At 42.3% G+C, this 18,534-nt stretch overlaps 1 protein-coding gene across 2 annotated transcripts in view; it reads right to left on the bottom strand.

Annotated features, from left to right (window-relative positions):
• Nucleotides 1-18,534, bottom strand: part of CA10 (carbonic anhydrase 10) — a 509,383-nt gene that overhangs the window by 299,422 nt on the left and 191,427 nt on the right. The gene's annotated exons all lie outside the window — the stretch shown is intronic.

The raw sequence follows: 18,534 nt of genomic DNA, 5'->3' as shown, positions 1-18,534 counted from the left end.
TGCAATGATTTAATATGCATGTGCATAATAAGATGGTTACTACAACCAAATCAATTAACATATCCACATAGTTTGCATGTGTGTGTTGAAAACACTTAAGATCTACTTTCTTAGCAAATCTCCTGTATACAACACATATTATTAATAGTCGCCATGCTATACATTAGCTGTCTGGAATGGATTCATCTCATAATTGGAAGTATGTACCTTGTGACTTATTTAGCCCCGTTCCCCCACTCCCCTGTCCCTAGCAACCACCTGTCTACTGTCTAGTTTTAAGAGTCGGAAATTTTATTATTTTTAAAGATTTTATTTATTTATTTGACAGACAGAGGTCACAAATACGCAGAGAGGCAGGCAGAGAGCCTGATGTGGGGCTCGATCCCAGGACCCTGAGATCATGACCTGAGCTGAAGGCAGAGGCTTTAACCCACTGAGCCACCCAGGGGCCCCTAAGAGTCGGCATTTTTAGATCCCACATTTTTCTTCTTCTTTTCTCACTTGACCTTCCTGTAATAAAATAAAATAATTCTACAATTCCCAATTTAAATCCCAATCCCTCCATTGTCATTCTTTACTGTTCAAGGTCATCATTCTGAATCTCTAGGGAAGCCAGTTAGATTCCAGACCATTTCTTACTTAACTATGCATGGCTATATCGTTCACTGTTTTATTGCAAGCGCATTATTATCATTTCCTAAGTAGAATAAAGCACTTCAAGATTAGAAACTCGAACACAGCACAGCACTTGATTACAGGGCCCAGGCTCATAAAAGATGATTCATGAAGTGACTGACCAAGTTTAAATCTCTCTCAGGGGCTTTTAAATAAAAGGATTCATCCCTGGGCTACAAGGATGGTTCAACATTCGCAAATCAATCAATGTGATACAACAAATTAATATGAGAACAGAGAAGAACCACATGGTCCTCTCAATAGATGCAGAAAAAGCATTTGACAAAACCCAGCATCCGTTCCTGATTAAAACGCTTCAAAGTATAGGGATAGAGGGAACATTCCTGAATCTCATCAAATCTATCTATGAAAGACCCACAGCAAATATCATCCTCAATGGGAAAAAGCTTGCAGCCTTCCCATTGAGATCAGGAACAAGACAAGGATGCCCACTTTCACCACTCTTGTTCAACATAGGATTTGTATTTGAAGAGACACCAGCAGGGAAACAGATTTAGTGGTATTTTGACACTTCTTGCCACCGAGGGCCCAAACATTTGCCTAGCTCTAGGAAGCTCCTTGCAGTTCCACTATGCAGTGGCTCCATGCCTAGAATGCCCTTCCCAATGGCACATGCAGAGAGCATGTTCTCTTTCAAGATGAAGGTCTCTTTCCCCATCTGCTCCTCCCTCTACTCGTCCTGCTAGAACCACATGCCCCACACCTGTGCAACTCCTATCTTCCAATACTCACATCTTTTAATTTTATACATGCCTATCCCCCCATTCACAAGGGACATATTTTGAAAACATTCTGTCTCTAAATCACTATCACTAAGCACAGTGCCTGGGGACTAGTAAATTCATCGGTGATGTTGTTTGAATAAAAAACAAATGGATAAAAAGGAGTCAAGACCTGATACACACTAGTGAAAGAGAAGGCAAAGGGTGAAGAGTGGGGCGATCTGTCATTTTACTGAACATCCACTGTATGACAAGCTCAGTATTAGGCATTTACTCCGTGTCTGGTCCCTTTACCCAGATGAAGTGGGAGAAAGGGCCTGATCCTGGCAACACGGTCTTCTTTATCCAGGTAGTGAAGTAAGAATACCAGACATGGTGGGGATTTGATGGTATTCTTATCAAGGCCAAAATTCAAAGTTGGCTTGCCATGTGGAATAAAGAAAAAAAAAAGAATGATTCAAGATGCAAAATCAAAGGAAGAAAGTAGATGACTGGTGAGATTTGCAGAGGCAGTAGGAAGAAGAATAAAAGAATTTCATGAGTCAGCCAATAAGGAGACAGTAGCATTTTATTCATTTGTATGTCCATGAGCATGGTATGTTCTAAGCTTTCAAAAGTTTAGCCCTGGGGCAGCCATTGGATCCCTCCTTCTACTAATTATGAAAGGTGGACTGAAGGCTACCTCAAATGATCAGATTGCAAGGACTAGAATATTACCACCACAGGAGACCCTGACACTGGTCAACATGGCTTTAGAACATAGAAACTCCACTGGTACTTACGTTTCCATTGTGAAGGCATTGCTCATTTCCATACAGTACTGTGTAAAGATTCAGTAATAAATGAATACAGAAGTGCTTTGTAAACTGTTACACAGTCTTAATTTCTTAATTATTCATGCTTGCAGGGCAGTATGCTTACAAACAACCAGCCCTCTCTTGGTCAGTTGGCTCTCTGAATTTCAGTTTGGCTCTTCTGGCAGGACAACTCAAGCTCAGGTACTAAACTCAAGGAACAGACCTTTGTTGTAATGCTGGCTCAAACAGACAGCATGAGTGTTGGCCTTTGCTTTATTATTATTTCCTAAGGGAAAAAAGTGAGGTACTTAACAAACTATACTCCAACTTGCAGCCTCTCTAGGAGATCCACGACAGCGCACGAAAAGAAATTCATGCCGATTTAAGTGAAGCTTTTAGTGACTGATCCAGCTTCGAAGACTCTTGAATCAATGGCTTGGGACATTAAAGTCCAACATCCTCTTTTTGATACAGCAAAAATCTGAAGTTTCCTCATTATAGTTGACGGCTCCCTGGTCTTCACTGAGAAGAATCTGAAATGCCCCAAGGAAACACCAGTTCATGGTGACAAGAGATTAAAAGAGCATTTGAGTTTTAAAGGCCCCAAATGCCTAAGAGAGTCAGCAAGGATGGCTCAGAAATTTAATCAGCAGTGAACACATCCTTGAATGTTTCTTCTGTAAGCAGCCTCAACCTCAGCTCTGGGCCTGTCATAATGCTGTCCCCTCCTGCCTTTCTTGCCTTTGTCTGTGCATTGGGAAATCAGAAAAATCAGCAAAGCAACACTTTAAAGTTTTTTTGAAACACTTTTGCAACACTTTAAAGTTTATAGAACATGTTCTCAAAGCATGCAACTCCGCTACTTCCTGTGTAGTGGTACACGATTTCATCAACAAGCCAATTTAGCAGGTCACTCAAAACCCTTGTGTAGTCCGGGTCACCAAATATGAGAATGTACACCCTCTTCTCTCAGAAGGAGGCAACCTTATAGAATTCTCTGTGATCTTCTAGGAAGCAGGACACGACACCCAAATCCAGAAGCAATCAGAGGGGATGGATTACTGGTCACCATAGAGGGACACCAATAGAATCTTAGCATAGTGATGATAAGATTAATTTGGGGGCATAGCAAGAAGCTGTGAATAGAGGAGGCACTCAGTTAATACTGGTCCAAGTGAGGAAATGAGGGGGGGGGGTAAATAAATGTTCTAAAAGAAGGGGAAATGGGAAGGTGGCTACAGAGTCAAAGGTCTTTATAGGATGCTCTATGGAGAGTTGACTAACAAAAGCAATGATTGGCTAATTCACTTTTATTAAGTGCTGACTCTACTTCAAGCCCTGTTCTAAGTGTGTATATATATATATATATATATATATATATATATATATATATATATATATAAACTCATTGAATACTCGCAGCAGTCATATCATGTGAACACAACCATTATCCCCATTTGACAGGTGAAGAGACTCACCTGTCAAATGAGGCAGAGGGAGATTAAATTTCACAGAAGGAAGGTAATCAATTTGAGATTCAAAGCCAAGAAGTCTGGATTCATATTTGCACCCCTTAAAAACCAGGTGAGCTGGGCGCCTGGGTGGCTCAGTGGGTTAAGCCGCTGCCTTCCACTCAGGTCATGATCTCAGGGTCCTGGGATCGAGTCCCACATCGGGCTCTCTGCTCAGCAGGGGGCCTGCTTCCTCCTCTCTCTCTGCCTGCCTCTCTGCCTATTTGTGATCTCTGTCTGTCAAATAAATAATAAAATCTTAAAAAAAAAACCAAACAACCAGGTGAGCTTACTCACTTTGAGTCGTCATCTTTAAGGATGCACAAAAATGGGGAGTTTGCCAAAAAACCAAATAGGGACCCTTATACCAGAGATTCTGATAAAATAAATTTACTGTGGAGTTCAGAGATCTGCATTATTAACAAGCAGTCTAGGTGCCTCCTACACTGGTTGCTCCTAGACAGAAAGAATGGGAAAAGCCAGCTGATAAAGTTAACATCTACTGGGAGAAAGCGAGTCTACCAGATTCACAAGGTCAGCATCGCGAACAAGGGCAGATCCAAGGGCAAAAACGTTATCAACTGAAGGGTCGATGAGAAAGACTAAAGCAAAAACTCCTGCATTGTGTTTCCTGCCTTGCCACAGCAGAATGGCATGAAATTTGTTTCCTGGTGGGGATACAGTAGTAATATTTCACAAGGGCCCACCATAGCCTCAACTTTATCCACGTCTTTTGTTCTGTTTGTCCTCCAAGCAACCCTTGGATAAATGTTCCCAAGTGTTCTAATCTCAAGAAAGGAAAAAAAAAAAGTGCTAGATTCTAGACAGAAATAGTTCTGTTACTAAAGGAGGGGAGGTCCTAATTTCTCCATTACAAAGTAAGTTGTCCCGATGCCTTATTTATTGGCCTATGCTATCTTTATAATTACCAATCAGCTCCAACAATCTGCTCACCCGTGGATATAAAAAAAAGACTATCCTCTTTCCGCATTTGAGAGTCTACGCATCAGACATCGGGCCATGAGGTTTTGACCAACCCTTGGCTTCCGACACAGGCGTTGCCAGCAAGCCGACCACACCTCTTGGTGGCTTGCCTCTGCGGCAGCCTCCTCTCACCCCTCATTTCTAAAGTAATAAAGAGTCCACACTCTTCATTACTTTAGAAACTATGAACAGCATTTAAAAACCAAAAAAATGACTTGTGTGCACAGAGATGTTCACCAGAGCATAATTTATAATAATGAAGCACTGGAAACAAATTAAATGTGCAGCAATAACAGGGGGATGGTTTAGACAATTAGGTGGGTTCACATAAAGAATATTTGTGCCATCGTTAACATAAATTTTAACTATACAGCAAATTTTTATATATTGAAGTATTATGTAAAATATATTATTGAAACAATATTTCAAGTACATGCAATGATATGTACTGGAGGGTAAAAAATAACCAAAACATGGCTAGACGTTATCTCTGGGTAGTGGAATTATAGGTGAATAGCAATGGGTACATTAGTACGATGTCCCAAGCGTTCTCCAAGGAAGAGGTAGTATTTTCATAATTAAAAAAATAAATAAATAAAACAAAACAAAAGAAAAAATCAAAGACTGTTTATTTGGCCCAAATTTTAACCTTCCAAAGAATTCTCTTCTGTTAAACTGAGATTAATTTTCTTATCCGTTTCAAAGGTAGGAATGATAAAATAATAATAATGATAATAAAAACCCAAAAGACAAAAAACCTGTCTGCCTCCCTATACCCACTTTCTGGGATGATCTGGACATACACAGGCATAAAATGCAGGTAACGCCTTCCCTAGTCAGAAAAGAAACGGGGATCAGACTTAGCTACTGCCAAGCGGGAGACATCAAGAACCTCAATATATTGAGCAAGATATATTGCTTCCTTTTCATCCCTGCCCTTGGTCATGAGAAGTTAATAGGGATTTAGCTAACTGGTTGGTTTTCATCCTAATTGGCTAATGAATCTATTTCAATCTCAGGGAAAACCAAAGAGGTGGAAACAAATAACAGGAGGGTTCCGATGCTGATTGATGTTTAGAAGAGATTGCACTTTAAGTGTTGGGAGGTCTGAGGTCCTGAGGCTCAAGAGCATTAGCTCCCTGGAGGGTTGGGGCTCCATCAAGGAAGGGGTGAGTTTACCTGCTGGGACACCCTAGGTCTTCCCATCTCTTTGAAGACAAACTGAAACCGATGGCACACGTTTGATTTTATCATCTGACAGAATTCAGCTTCAGCAAAGGCACACTCGCTCTGGGCTGCGAACAGAAGTTCCAACAAGGCTCAGGCTCTTGGATCACACGGTCACCAGAATCTTCTAGAAGGTGCAAGGTAAATCCGTTGAAACTGAGTTTGCTCTCTCTTTCCTCATACCAATTAGTTCTGCCATTTAACACAGGGCTTAGCAATCTCATTTCCTGGGACTGATTCCTCAAAGGATCAGGATTATGCTACTTAGTGGAGCTAGTCTTCTGCAAAAGTTTGAGGTAGGTGAAATTGGTTTTTCTTATCTCTTCACCTGCCTTTGCAGTCTCCTTCCCGCCCTGTTCCCTTTTTGTCGTCTCTCTTTCATGTCGTCTACCTCTGCTACCACAATCATAATCTGGACGATGGCTCGGTCTTTATGATCACACACATGCAAACACACTCTTAGGAGGGGTGGAAGAATGCTTGAGACTAGTGTGAGATCAGAGAGTCAGGCCAGGTGGAAACTGACAGAAGGAAAGTATAAAAAGTTAAAATATATATATATATATATATATATATACACACATACACAGAGTGGAGGGGTGCCTGGGTGGTTCAGTGAGTTGAGCCTCTACCTTTGGCTCAGATCTCAGGGTCCTGGGATCAAGCCCCATGTTGGGCTTTCTGCTCAGCAGCGAGCCTGCTTCCTCCTCTCTCTCTGCCTGCTTCTCTGCCTACTTGTGATCTCTGTCTGTCAAATAAATAAATAAATAAAATCTTAAAAAAAAAAAAAAAACAAAGTCGAAGGGAATATGAGAAAAATCGTATGGTGAGAAGAGCTAATGGACCACCAACACTGACCTCCAGATAAGGGGACAAAGGTCCCAAGGCTCAGGCCATTTGCTACTGTAGCAAATGAAAAGACTCCAAGGACAGCTGGGGGAAGAACCCAGAATTCATGAAACATAGAGTCAAGTCTCTTCCTCGTTTGTCCCTTTCCATTCCTTCTGTACACCTTTTGAACCTCCTGTCTAGTCTGAGATAATCACCCACGGGGGGTCTTAACAACATTCAGTTTCTCCTTGATTTCCTTTCCTTGGCACTGAATTGTCATTTGTTTGTTTGTTTGTTTGAAGATTTTATTTATTGATTTGAGATAGAGAGAGAGAGAGAGACAGAGAGCATGAGCTGGGGGGAGGGGCAGAGGGAGAGGAAGAAGCAGGCTCCCCTCTGAGCATGGAGCCTGACATGGGTCTTGATCCCAGGCCCCTGGGATCACAACCCAAGCCAAAGTCAGATGCTTAACTGACTCAGCCACCCCAGGCGCCCCATTCCTGGCACTAAACCTAACTGCTACATAGTTTCCTGGGGCCTCTTTCAGTGAGGCTTTCAGACTTTCCACTATCTGGAAGGAACTTGTCTTTGGGGCTTACCTCCCCCTGCCCTTCCCCCCACACCTTGGCCTCTAGCTGAGCAAGAACTGTCAAGCCCAGGTGACCTGGGGCTTTCGTCTCTTCAGCAGAACCATGCTCCTTCCCTGATACTCCTACTCATTCAAAAGCCTAGTCATTCCAAGGCTGGACTCTTTCAGGAATCTCCCTCAATGCCCCCTTCTGCCTCATGACGTGGCCCTCCCTTTCTCCTCTGAAATTCAGTTGTATCCCTTATCTTTCTTATGTCACGTCTCATAGTATCTCTTATAATAGTGGTAGAAACCATGTTTTAATGTCCTAATAGTTCTTGTAGCTTATGGTCTAATTAATGGGATACCAGTGGTTTGATGAATGCATGAACTGAACCAATGCTGCCACGCCGTAGGATGGCGGGTTCTCTTACTCTCGCTCACTCTCTGCTGCTCTAGATGCACACATATACACTCCCATGTTCTTGTCCATGAGGACAATTCAGAAATCTTAACTGAAATATAAAAGATTGATAAGCAGAGGGAAAAATAATAAATAAAAGAAAGAAAGAATGGTTAATACTCCCATTCTCTCAAATAAGATAGATCTTTTTCTACTTGGCTTTTAGAACACAATGAATTACGAATTCCTGTACTTGAAATCCACCCCATTCCACAGAGGCCTTTGGGCTTGTTTTTATATTGCAAAATCTTGATTTTAGGATATGCATCTTCACATGGCAAAAAATACTTGATCTAGACTTTCCAAGCTACCTTTATCAGGCTGGTGGTGAAAGACTCAAAGAAAGAGCCCACATTTCCGTAGAAATTGGTCAACGGTAGAGCGGTACGTGGGAGGGCCTCATTCAATCTGTCAGCGGTTCACCTACCTGAGGTTTGTAAACAGAGCATCTGTTCTCATTGGTATAGACATGACCTTGTGGGTCTCTTTGCAGACTATATTAGTACTGTGCAAATATTCTTACTCAGTTGTGAAGGCACATTATACTCAGGGAAATTATTCTCCCAGCAAACAGACAGATGTTTAACTTCACTTAATATGACACTATAGTCTGCATTCTTAATGGGAGACAAGGGTCCTTTTCCAGCTAGAGTAAAATTTCTTATGCCATGTTTTAACACCACAGCACTCGCTCTATAGCAAAGATTAAGTCATTACCTCCTTCTGACTAGAGACCGCATTTCTTTCAACCCCCACTCAGCAATGTCATTGGCAGAGGCCATGGTGTACCTTGAAGACCTTGGGAATCCCAAGGTGAGGCATCAGGTGTCTGTGATGATCTTTTTCAGCCTCTCTGAGAACTTCTAAACACTTCTGCTTGCAAATCCCTATGGTGTAACATAGTGGGACTTCTTTCCGGTTGCAGGAGTCAGACCCAGAAGAATACAAAACCCGCCTTTTCCAAAGATGCTAGGAAAGCCCAAGAAGCTCAAGGAGGTGAAAAAGGGGTGGGTGGGATTAGACCAAACACACAAATCTAGACTTATCCTAGGGGGCTTTGGCATATGATCTGCCTGTCTTCTGGTGGTTATCAAGGACAACTATTCTTTGGAACTTAAGCAGAAGGGGCCCAGGGAACTGAGCTAGACCTGGGTTTGACACAGCCGAATTTCTCCTAATGCTGGGACTTAGGATGGCATGACCACCCACGCCCCCAACGTAAGGTCCACAAGGTTTGTAATCTATCTTTCTACTCCACTGGGCTCGAAGGCCACGTTTGTCCTTTCTCGGCGGGCTTCTACAGACTCGAGTGAGATACCAGAAGGATTTCATGAAGGACCTTCTCCTTCCTGTCTGCAACCTCTTTCTGCCGGCATTACCCCCAGGATGGCGCCTCTCCCTGGCATTTTCACTGGGTTCTATTTCGCTGGGCTTCTGTCCCATACTCTCAGGACTGGCTCCATCCCACTCTCTTTGAGACACCAACACCTGTGCTCCCCAAAGCTCTGGGTCCCAGTTTTCAGGGACCTCATCCACCCAGGTGCTCCTAAAAATGCATTTCTTAAAAAAAAATCTGAAGGATCACTATTACTAGCCCGAACGATGTTCCTGATAGATTGATAAAAGTGAATGCTCTTATAAGCGGCAAACATTTGTTTTGTAATTAGAGAAAGATAAAGGGAATGGTCAAGAAGGATAAAATAACAGGATACTGTCATCCCCGAAAAAGTGCTTTATTAGCCCTGTTAAAACAACTCAAAATATCTTTAACATATGTAATTGGGACACTATGATTTTTTTTCTCCATATTTAGCTGGGATTACAATAACCATAAAACAATTAAGATGCAATTTTTTGAGGCTTTTGCCACAATTTGAAACTCAAAACATTTACATAATATGCTTAATTCAAAGGCATACATGCTACTGTGTCTAAAATTTAACTTTTTAGCTAAATATAGTGAAAACCAACTCACATTAAAGTCCACAGCTGGGAAAGAAGAATTAGCAAAAACTTTAATTATGGTCTCATTGACACTTCTATTTTCAAGCCCATTCATGAATTAATTTTAACTCTGTGCCTCTGCCTTCAATCAAACTGTAAGCACCTGTCAGAAAAAGGACAGTGTTTGAATATCTGCACATATGTTTGAAATTTCTACATCTTGATTCCTTTGTCAAAATTTCAACTTGGTGCCATGTGGGGGAGGTTCTAAGGCAGAGGCAGCAAGACTCATCTTTGAATGTGGCCAAGATTCCCATCCAGAGAATGCTGATTTACTCTATAAACCAAAATGGACCGCCTTTTTTTTTTTTTTTTTAAAGATTTCATTTATTTATTTGACAAAGAAAGACACAGTGAGAGAGGGAACACAAACAGGGGGAATGGGAGAAGGAGAAGCAGTCTCCCCACCGAGTAGGGAGCCCAGTGTGGGGCTCGATCCCAGGACCCTGGGATCATGACCTTGAGCTGAAGGCAGACGCTCCATGACTAAGCCCCCCAGGCACCCCAGTGGAGCTCCTTCTTAACAGAGCTGACCTCTAACACAGGAGAAGGCAGGGGGGGAGCACAATGTAGGGAAGCAAGCACTGAATAGGAACTTCAGGGGACCCAAGTTCAAGGCCACGTTCCATAATGTGACATCAGGCTAATTCTGATCTATGGAAATGGGCACTGAACTAGTAGAGCTTTGTTGGCAGCTGTGCAGTCTGTCATTATAATAAGATCTTTTACCTGCAAGGTTTTAAGCTCTCAGTCTACGGCCCTGGTTGCCAAAATTCTGGATAGCATAGCGCTCCCTACTGGTGAAAAAGAGAGGCCAGAATGCAACCTCCGTATCAAAAGATTTGTTCGTAAATTAAACATGTATGCCATTGTACTAATTATTCCTAGTCCTGGGTCTCCTCTAAAACAGTGCCTATCAGCCAGCATCCTCTCTCATTCGGGTGACGCCACACAGGGCTCGTTTCCCACCCTCGACCTTGCCAAGCACATTCCTACCTCCCTTACGTCACCATGTCTGCCCGCTTTCTTCAGCTGCACCTTGGTTTGCACCCTTAGCTACTTCAGGTCTTTGCTCAAGGGTCACTTTGTCAGAGGTCTTCCCTGACTGCCTTATTTAAACTTAAAATCTTTCCTAGTTCTGCCCCTTGCCTCCCTCTCCCCCTTCTTGCTTTATTTCTCTTCAGAGCACTGTTGATCCTGGGGATTCCTCTTCCTCTTTCTCCTCCCTTTCCCGTGCCCCCAGAGGCTGTCCTCCATGGATTATACCAACTGGGCTCTTTTGCTCCCTGGTATTTCAGTTTTTGCTCCCTGTGCTTTCAGTTTGACTTGGGCCATGGAAGGCCCCACAGCAGGGGACTAGAGGGAGAGAGGGGCGAGAAGCCTGGGCGCTTCTTCCCTCAGTAACTATCCTATAGGGCGGAGGGCTGGAAAGGGCTGCTTTCCTCTCCCAACCTGGTGGGAGTCCTACTCCTCCATCCACAGCTGCCGCTCTCCCTTCTGAGCGCTAGGACATTGCGCCTTCCCATGTGGGGGACAGCTCCCCACTTCCTGTAGCCCCTGAGTTGTCCCACCATCCCTTGTTGGTTTCTCTTAAACCCTGACTTGCCCTCCATAAGCAGCTCCTCCTCAATCTCTCCTCAAGGATTTGTGTTGAGGACGCTGCCGGTTGCTTTTCTAGGATGTTATCAATATTCATATTGATAATCTGTTTCCTCTCATTGGAATGTAAAATTCCTGAGGACAGACATTTTTCATCTGTTCTTTGCTGTGGCTCACTGCCATATGTACAGTTCCCAGCACACAGTAGGTGCTCAGGTAAACAGATGTTATAATATTCCAATCCTGAATCCCCGTGGCTGGTCTTGCACATGCTGTCTTGGGAATCACTAGCCGAAGGCACAAACATATACTGCTCTTCGCCTGATTTTACAAACACCTGGACTCATTTAGCCTAATTCACATCTAATACAGAGCTCTGATTATTTTTAAATTGTACGAAATGTAATTTAGTATCAAATCCTTCTGGAGGATCCTACTTGCCTCCCACAAGATTCCTACAATAATGGCCCCAACAGATATTGAGCCAATCAAGGGAAAGACTTTATTAGTTCACCTTTCTAAGCTGTGTTTGAACTAACAGATTTCTCCTTCTCCCTCCTGATTTCTGCTTTAAGATCCCATCTTCCTTTCTTCCAATGAGGAAGAAGAAAACTGCCCAAGGAAAACAGACACGGCTGGCTCATTTTGTCCTTGTGCACACAACAGGAGAAAATCACTCAATATCTTGTTCCCCAGCTCAGTTACTTAATTTGCATACAATGCTCCATTATTTAATTAACTTATAACTTCCAGGGCTTACTTGCCTAGATCAGACTTAACAATTGTCTTTAGTAACAACATCCCTTAGAGCAGAATAGCTAATTACACAGAATTTTTTTTTTTTTTAAATCAGAGGCACATACATATCCTTTTCTGTCCTTCAATGTGAACATTTGGGTAACTGCTTCTGACTGAATTACCTTCTGTCTATTAAACATGCCCGTACTTCACTTTTGGATAAACCAGATCATTTTTCACACGCCTAAGTTTCTTTCTCTGTGTTAATCGATAAATGCAGCTGGGTTCTAAGAGTCACTTCTGTACGGAACAGAACCTGATCTTCAAGACAATTTCATGGAACCTGCTGAGGTTGCTTTGGGAGGGAGAACATCAGTGGCAAGAAAGTGCTGAGTCCTGCATCCAGGGGGAAGCGTTTTGTAAACACAGTATCTTCCCCATACAGTGGGGCTCCATTTTTAAACACTGTGCTCATCTCCGGCTATATATAGCGGCATGAGTAAGGGTTTTCTTATGGGGTTTTAAGTTTCTTGAGCTGCAAGTCAAAACACTGCGATGCTCCATCTTTGGGAAGAAGAAGACATTAACTGCCAATATTATTAAAATGGAACTCTGCTTTCCATTACAACCAAAGTGTGTGAGCTTGTCCCGACAGTTGCGCAAAGAGTAAGATAGAATTTTCTTTCATTTGAACTTGAACATTTATAGTTTCCCACTCTTGGCAGTGGTCTGATTCTCCAATGCTATATCAGTGTTCTAGGTGGGCCATACCAAGTACTGCAAACCAGGTAGCTTACACACCGGAAAGGGATGGTGTCCCAGATGTGGAGGCTGGAAATTCAAGACCAAGGTGTCCAAAGGGCTGGTTCCTGCTGAGGACTGTGAAGGAGAATCTCTTCCATGCCTCCTCCTTAGCTTCTGGAGGTTTACTGGCAATATTTGGCCCTATCTCTGCCTTCGTCTTCACCTGGTGTTTTCCTGGTGTGTGTGTCTGTGTCCGAATTTCCCATTTTATAAGGACACTGGTCATGATGGATTAGTGACTCACCCTACTCTAGGATGACTTAAGTCATTACATTTGCAATGCCTCTGTTTCAAATAATGTCAAATTCTGGGATAGTGGGGACTGGGACTTTCAATGAGCTTTTTTTTTGGGTAGGGGCACAATTCAACCCTTAACAAACGGTCAAAATTAAATTTTGTGTCGAGAAGATGCTAAGAGATCACTGTATCCAACCTCTTTCTTTTTTAGTGAGAAACAGAAAGATGGAGTGACTCATCTAGGGCTTGCTGGTAGAGTGGTAGCACAGACAGACCCAGAACACAGGGCTTCTGGCTCTGGTTCTGGTGCTTTCCTAAGTACTGTCTTAGTCTTCTTCCTGAAGCGGAGACTCTTTTGCATTTACAGAGGGCAAGGGGCAGCAGCAACCATCCTATTTGGGAAAACTGCCCAAAGACAGATGTAGCACATCTACACCAGCTTGCTTTTTGAGGGTCACCCCCCCAATAGGCAATTAAAAAAGGAAAAGCTAGGTGTGAGGACTGAAGAATAAACCTCACTGAGGGAAATACAGTGCACATGGCATTTGCTCTGCACGCTGAGCAATTCTGAGTTAGTAAGTTAAACTGATTTTAGTAGTCCCAGGAATTACTCCCACGTACTTAGAGCTTCCTCTGTAGAAAGCGTTTTCAAACCCATTATCTCATTTGTTCTCTGCCCGCTCTGAGACAAGCATCATTTCTATTTCACAGAAAGAGAAACTGAGGTTCAAAGATAACCATATATATATATATACACATATATATGTATACATGTATACATATATGTATACATATACATATGTATATGTAAAATATGTAAATATATAAAATATTTAATATGCAAATATGTAAAATATGTAAAAAATATACATATATATACATAATATATATGTGTATATATATATATTTTTAAACTAAAGTGTTACAGCCTGACTTGATAAAGCTTGTATGTTATCTCAAGTTGGGATTCAAATTCCAGTGCTCTTTACTGAATTCTTATCATTCTGAGCAAAGCTAAGTTAAATGTGTTTAAAGTTTACAAATTCCTTAATATATAGGCTTGAGTTTTTTTTCCTACTTCTCTCTTGAGATAAATGGGGAGAACTTCTCACAGGCCAACCAAGTGCTTTAGGTATCCACTGCTTTGTACTCAGCAGAGGGTCATAAAATCTGAGAAAAGGATGACAATCCTTCTTCAGACCTTAGAGAGGCAGAGTCACATAAGCTTAGGATTTGAACGAGCTTAGAGGCTTTCTAAATAACACTTTTTAAAAAGACTTTATTTATTTATTTGACAGAGAGAGAAAGATCACAAGTAGGTAGAGTGGCAGGCAGAGGGGGAGGGGGAGGCAGGCTCCCTGCTGAACAGAGAGCCCTGGGTGGGCTCGATCCCAGGACCTTGGGATCATGACCTGAGCCAAAGGCAGAGGCTTAACACACTGAGCCACCCAGGTGCCCCCCCTCCTTTTTTTTTTTTTTTTACAGAAAATAAAGCTATGGCTCTAGATCCTACAGCAAGTTAAAAATCCTGCATCCGGAGTTCTCAAGGCTCTCAGCCCTGTGTTCCTGATGACTGTAGGATCTATCACCATTTCAGTAAGAGAAAGATTGGATGGAAGAAAGTCCCGGTCAGATTATACTGCTTTTATCGCCCTTTCTCTGAAGGCAAGAAAGGTCATTAAAGATGCATGGGAGAGACTGCAAAAGAGTACAATACTGTACAACAGTGATATTCAAAATTATTAAATTGGTGGCCACAGTGCCTTTGAAGGCACAAAGCAGCTCCTCTGTAAGGTTATAAAAAAGAGGTTGTGTATGTTGTAGACTGAGGTTTCTTTCAACAGAGACCCCATTATGGTTCTGGAGGAAAGGACATGAATTCCTTCCAGGGAGTCTGTATAAAAGACAGTGTATGCTTCTCTTCTGGTGTCAAGAGTTACAAAAGGGATAGGAATTGTGATGCTCTATTACTGATGACCTCCCCACAGACTATCCTGCATCTCATTTTTAAAAATAGCCTTGCTTCTATTGGGTGGATTATTGGATGGCCTTCATAAAGAAACTGATAGCTTTGACAGAAGTCTTGAAAGGGATAAAGAGCAGAACAGAGAGAGGGAAGGAAGAGGCCAAGAAACTGTTCCCACTGCTCCTAGATCTTTCTGGGCCTCCAAGGGGCCATGTGTTTGACCTCCGGGTCTTACCGCCTTGGATGGTTTTCCCCATGGCCTCAACTCATCTCTGTCATTCTCCCCACTGCTAAATGGGTTGGGTTCTGCCATCACCTCAGAAACCTCTGTTTTCTCCACACGGTAAAGTCTTCCTTCCTCAGCATGGCCCGCCTGGTGCTTGGAAACCCAGCCTCTGCTCTACCTCATCTCCTGCTTCTCTGTTCTAGTAACTCATGTCTCTGCCACACTCAGGCACCTGCAACTCCTCAAACAGGTCACTTGTGGCCACCGCCTTGGTGTGCCCTTTGTTTTCTTTCATCAGTCAAAATTCTCCCTGAGAACAAGGCTCAGCTCAGGAGCTCCCTTCTGTGAGAAATCTTCTCGTCAGAAAGAATCACTCCCAGCCTGAGCTCCTTCTTGGGAGCTCAGCTCAAAAACCTCTTACTTTAAGCTTGGGCTCTTTTGATTAGACAGAAAGACAAAGCCATTTGTAAACCAATACCAAGCCTAAAAACACTAAAAAACCTTTTTCTTTCAGGCTAATTTTAGATTTACATAAAGGCTGGAAAGAGAGTGCAGACAGCTTCCCCTGATAACTTTTTAGAACCACAAACTATTTTACAGAAACGTATAAAGAGTGATATCACAAACATTTATATTTTCACCTCCCATCTTTATCAAATATTAACATTTTTTTTTTTTTTTTTTTTTTTTTTTTTTAAAGATTTTATTTATTTATTTGACAGAGATCACAGGTAGGTAGAGAGACTGGCAGAGAGAGAGAGAGAGCGGGAAGCAGGCTCCCTGCTGAGCAGAGAGCCCGATGTGGGACTCGATCCCAGGACCCTGAGACCATGACCCGAGCCGAAGGCAGCGGCTCAACCCACTGAGCCACCCAGGCGCCCCAAATATTAACATTTTGACCTTGGCTTCAGAATTTTTTTAAACATAAAGCATTAATATTATTTTTAAAGTCCTCTGTGCTTATCTCCTTGTTCTCAATCTGTTTTCCTCCTCAAAATTAATCACTATCTTTACTTGGTGCTTACAATCAATTGGCACGTATGTATCCCAGAAACCATACCGGATGGCTTTGTATGTTGTCAGACTTTATACATATGGCACCATTCTTATACATCAATCAGTTTTATATATTTTGCTTTTTCACATAACATGTGTTTGTGATTTTGTAGATCTAGTTCATTCATTTAATCTTCTGTACAGTAATTTATTATAGAAATACACAACCATCTATTCTATTCAGTCTGCTAGGCATTTCAGTTTCTCATTTATCTTTCAGTGTGGACAAGGAGAAACATACAACGGTGCACACTGCAGCACTAGTTTTATTAGCAAAGCCAGGGAGTGGATCTGGATGGATTAATCCATGAGCTCATAAACTTCCCCACCCTAGAGCACCATTTAAGCCCTTATGAAGGAAAAAATATATATAGAATCAAAATAATTCATTTTTTAAAGATTTTATTTATTTGAGAGAGAGAGAGTACAAGCAAGGGGGAGGAGCAGAGGAAGAGGGAGAAGCAGGCTCCCCGCTGAGCAAAGAGCCTGATCTGGGACTTCATCCCAGGACCCTGAGTTCACGACCTGAGCTGAAGGCAGATATTGAATTGACTGAGCCACCCAGGTGCCTCTCTTAGTCCTTTTTGTTCAGCAGAAATCTTTTTTTTTTTTTTTCTCTTTAGATCCATTAACAAAAGCAGGAGGGAACCCACCAGCAGTTTTTAGGAAAAGGCACATGTACCTTTACCTCTGCCAAGCTCTTCCATATCTCCAAAATGAAGGTAGAAGGTGCTGTTCATATTATTATACAAAATTGTAGAATGAAATCCAAAGGGTACCTGGAGTCTTATCTCTCGAAATTCTAATTTCCTATACCCAGAATTGGCCCAGATTTCTTTAAAATTCCCTTGAAATAATAAACTCTTTAAAAAAAAGAAAACCAGATACAGGGGATATCATTGTTTTTTCCCCAAAACAGTTTTAAAATATGCCTATAAATAATTCTATAGAAAAGAGGAGAGCAGACAGGCTCAAGTATTTTGGGAGCTAATTAAAGCAGAACTTGTGTTTTATTGCTTAATGATTTTATACAAATCAGTAGAAAAGGTGAGGAATGTTATTCCAAAGTGGTCAGGAAAATAGATGCCTTGTCTCAACTCAGAGATCCCCCTGGTTCCACGGGGACATCTAACGTTTTCCTCTCGCTTACTGGGGTAGTATGTGATCTCACAGGCATGGTGGTGGGATTGGGGATACTGAGGTGAATAAGGTAGGTCTGCTTTTAAGAAGCTACTGGCCACTCTATGAATATATGGAAACAAAATTGAGAGAGAGAGAGAGAGAGAGGGAGGGAGGGATGGCATGGTTCTTTGGGAGGAGGCAGGATACTTAGTGGGGGTGCCATACAGAGGGGGCTGGAGAAAAGGCAAGGATCAGTAACAGACTATCTTTGCCTCTAAGGAACACTTGCAACAGTGCATCTACTTGGAACCTAAATCCTGGTTTCCATAATTTTGTTAATTATACAACTACCCTGGGATACCTGGGTGGCTCAGTTGATTAAGTGCCTGCCTTTGGCTCAGGTCATGATCTCAGGGTCCAGGGATCAAGCCCCATGTTCGGGGGCGGGGGGTGGTCCCTGCTCAGTGGGGAGTCTGCTTCTCCCTCTCCCTCTGCCCCTGCTCATGCGCTCTCTCTCTCACCCACTTTCTCTCTCAAATAAATAAAATCTTAAAAAAAAAAACCCATACAACTACCTAACCCATGATGTAGAAGAAAGAATACAACCCAACTCAAAAGTATAAAAATAAAATGGAATGCTCCACATGCCAGCTACGTTGAACTATTTTGTATCCCCCAAGCCATGAATTTTCAAGCCACAAAGCTTTACTTACACCCCTACTTTGACGACATTCTCTGCGTGCTCCACTTCCTTCTAGACTAATGCATCCTTAAAACTCATTTGAAACCTCACCTCCCTAAGAAACCTTCCTCACACACCCCAGAGGGGTGAATCATCCCATGTCTGCTCCCAGGGAAGGCTGCTTCTGTCCCTGTAAAGTATAGCCCTCAGCACAGTCTGACAGATAGTCTCTTAATTGTGCAGGACTCTGTGTCCTCCACTCCTAGGAGACAGGGATTTGTCTCATTCATCTTTGTGGTCC

This window comes from Mustela erminea, chromosome 18, assembly GCF_009829155.1.
Source record: "Mustela erminea isolate mMusErm1 chromosome 18, mMusErm1.Pri, whole genome shotgun sequence".
NCBI classification, from domain to species: domain Eukaryota; kingdom Metazoa; phylum Chordata; class Mammalia; order Carnivora; family Mustelidae; genus Mustela; species Mustela erminea.
Note: the sequence above shows the minus strand (reverse complement) of the source record. Positions and strands in the feature narration are given on the sequence as shown.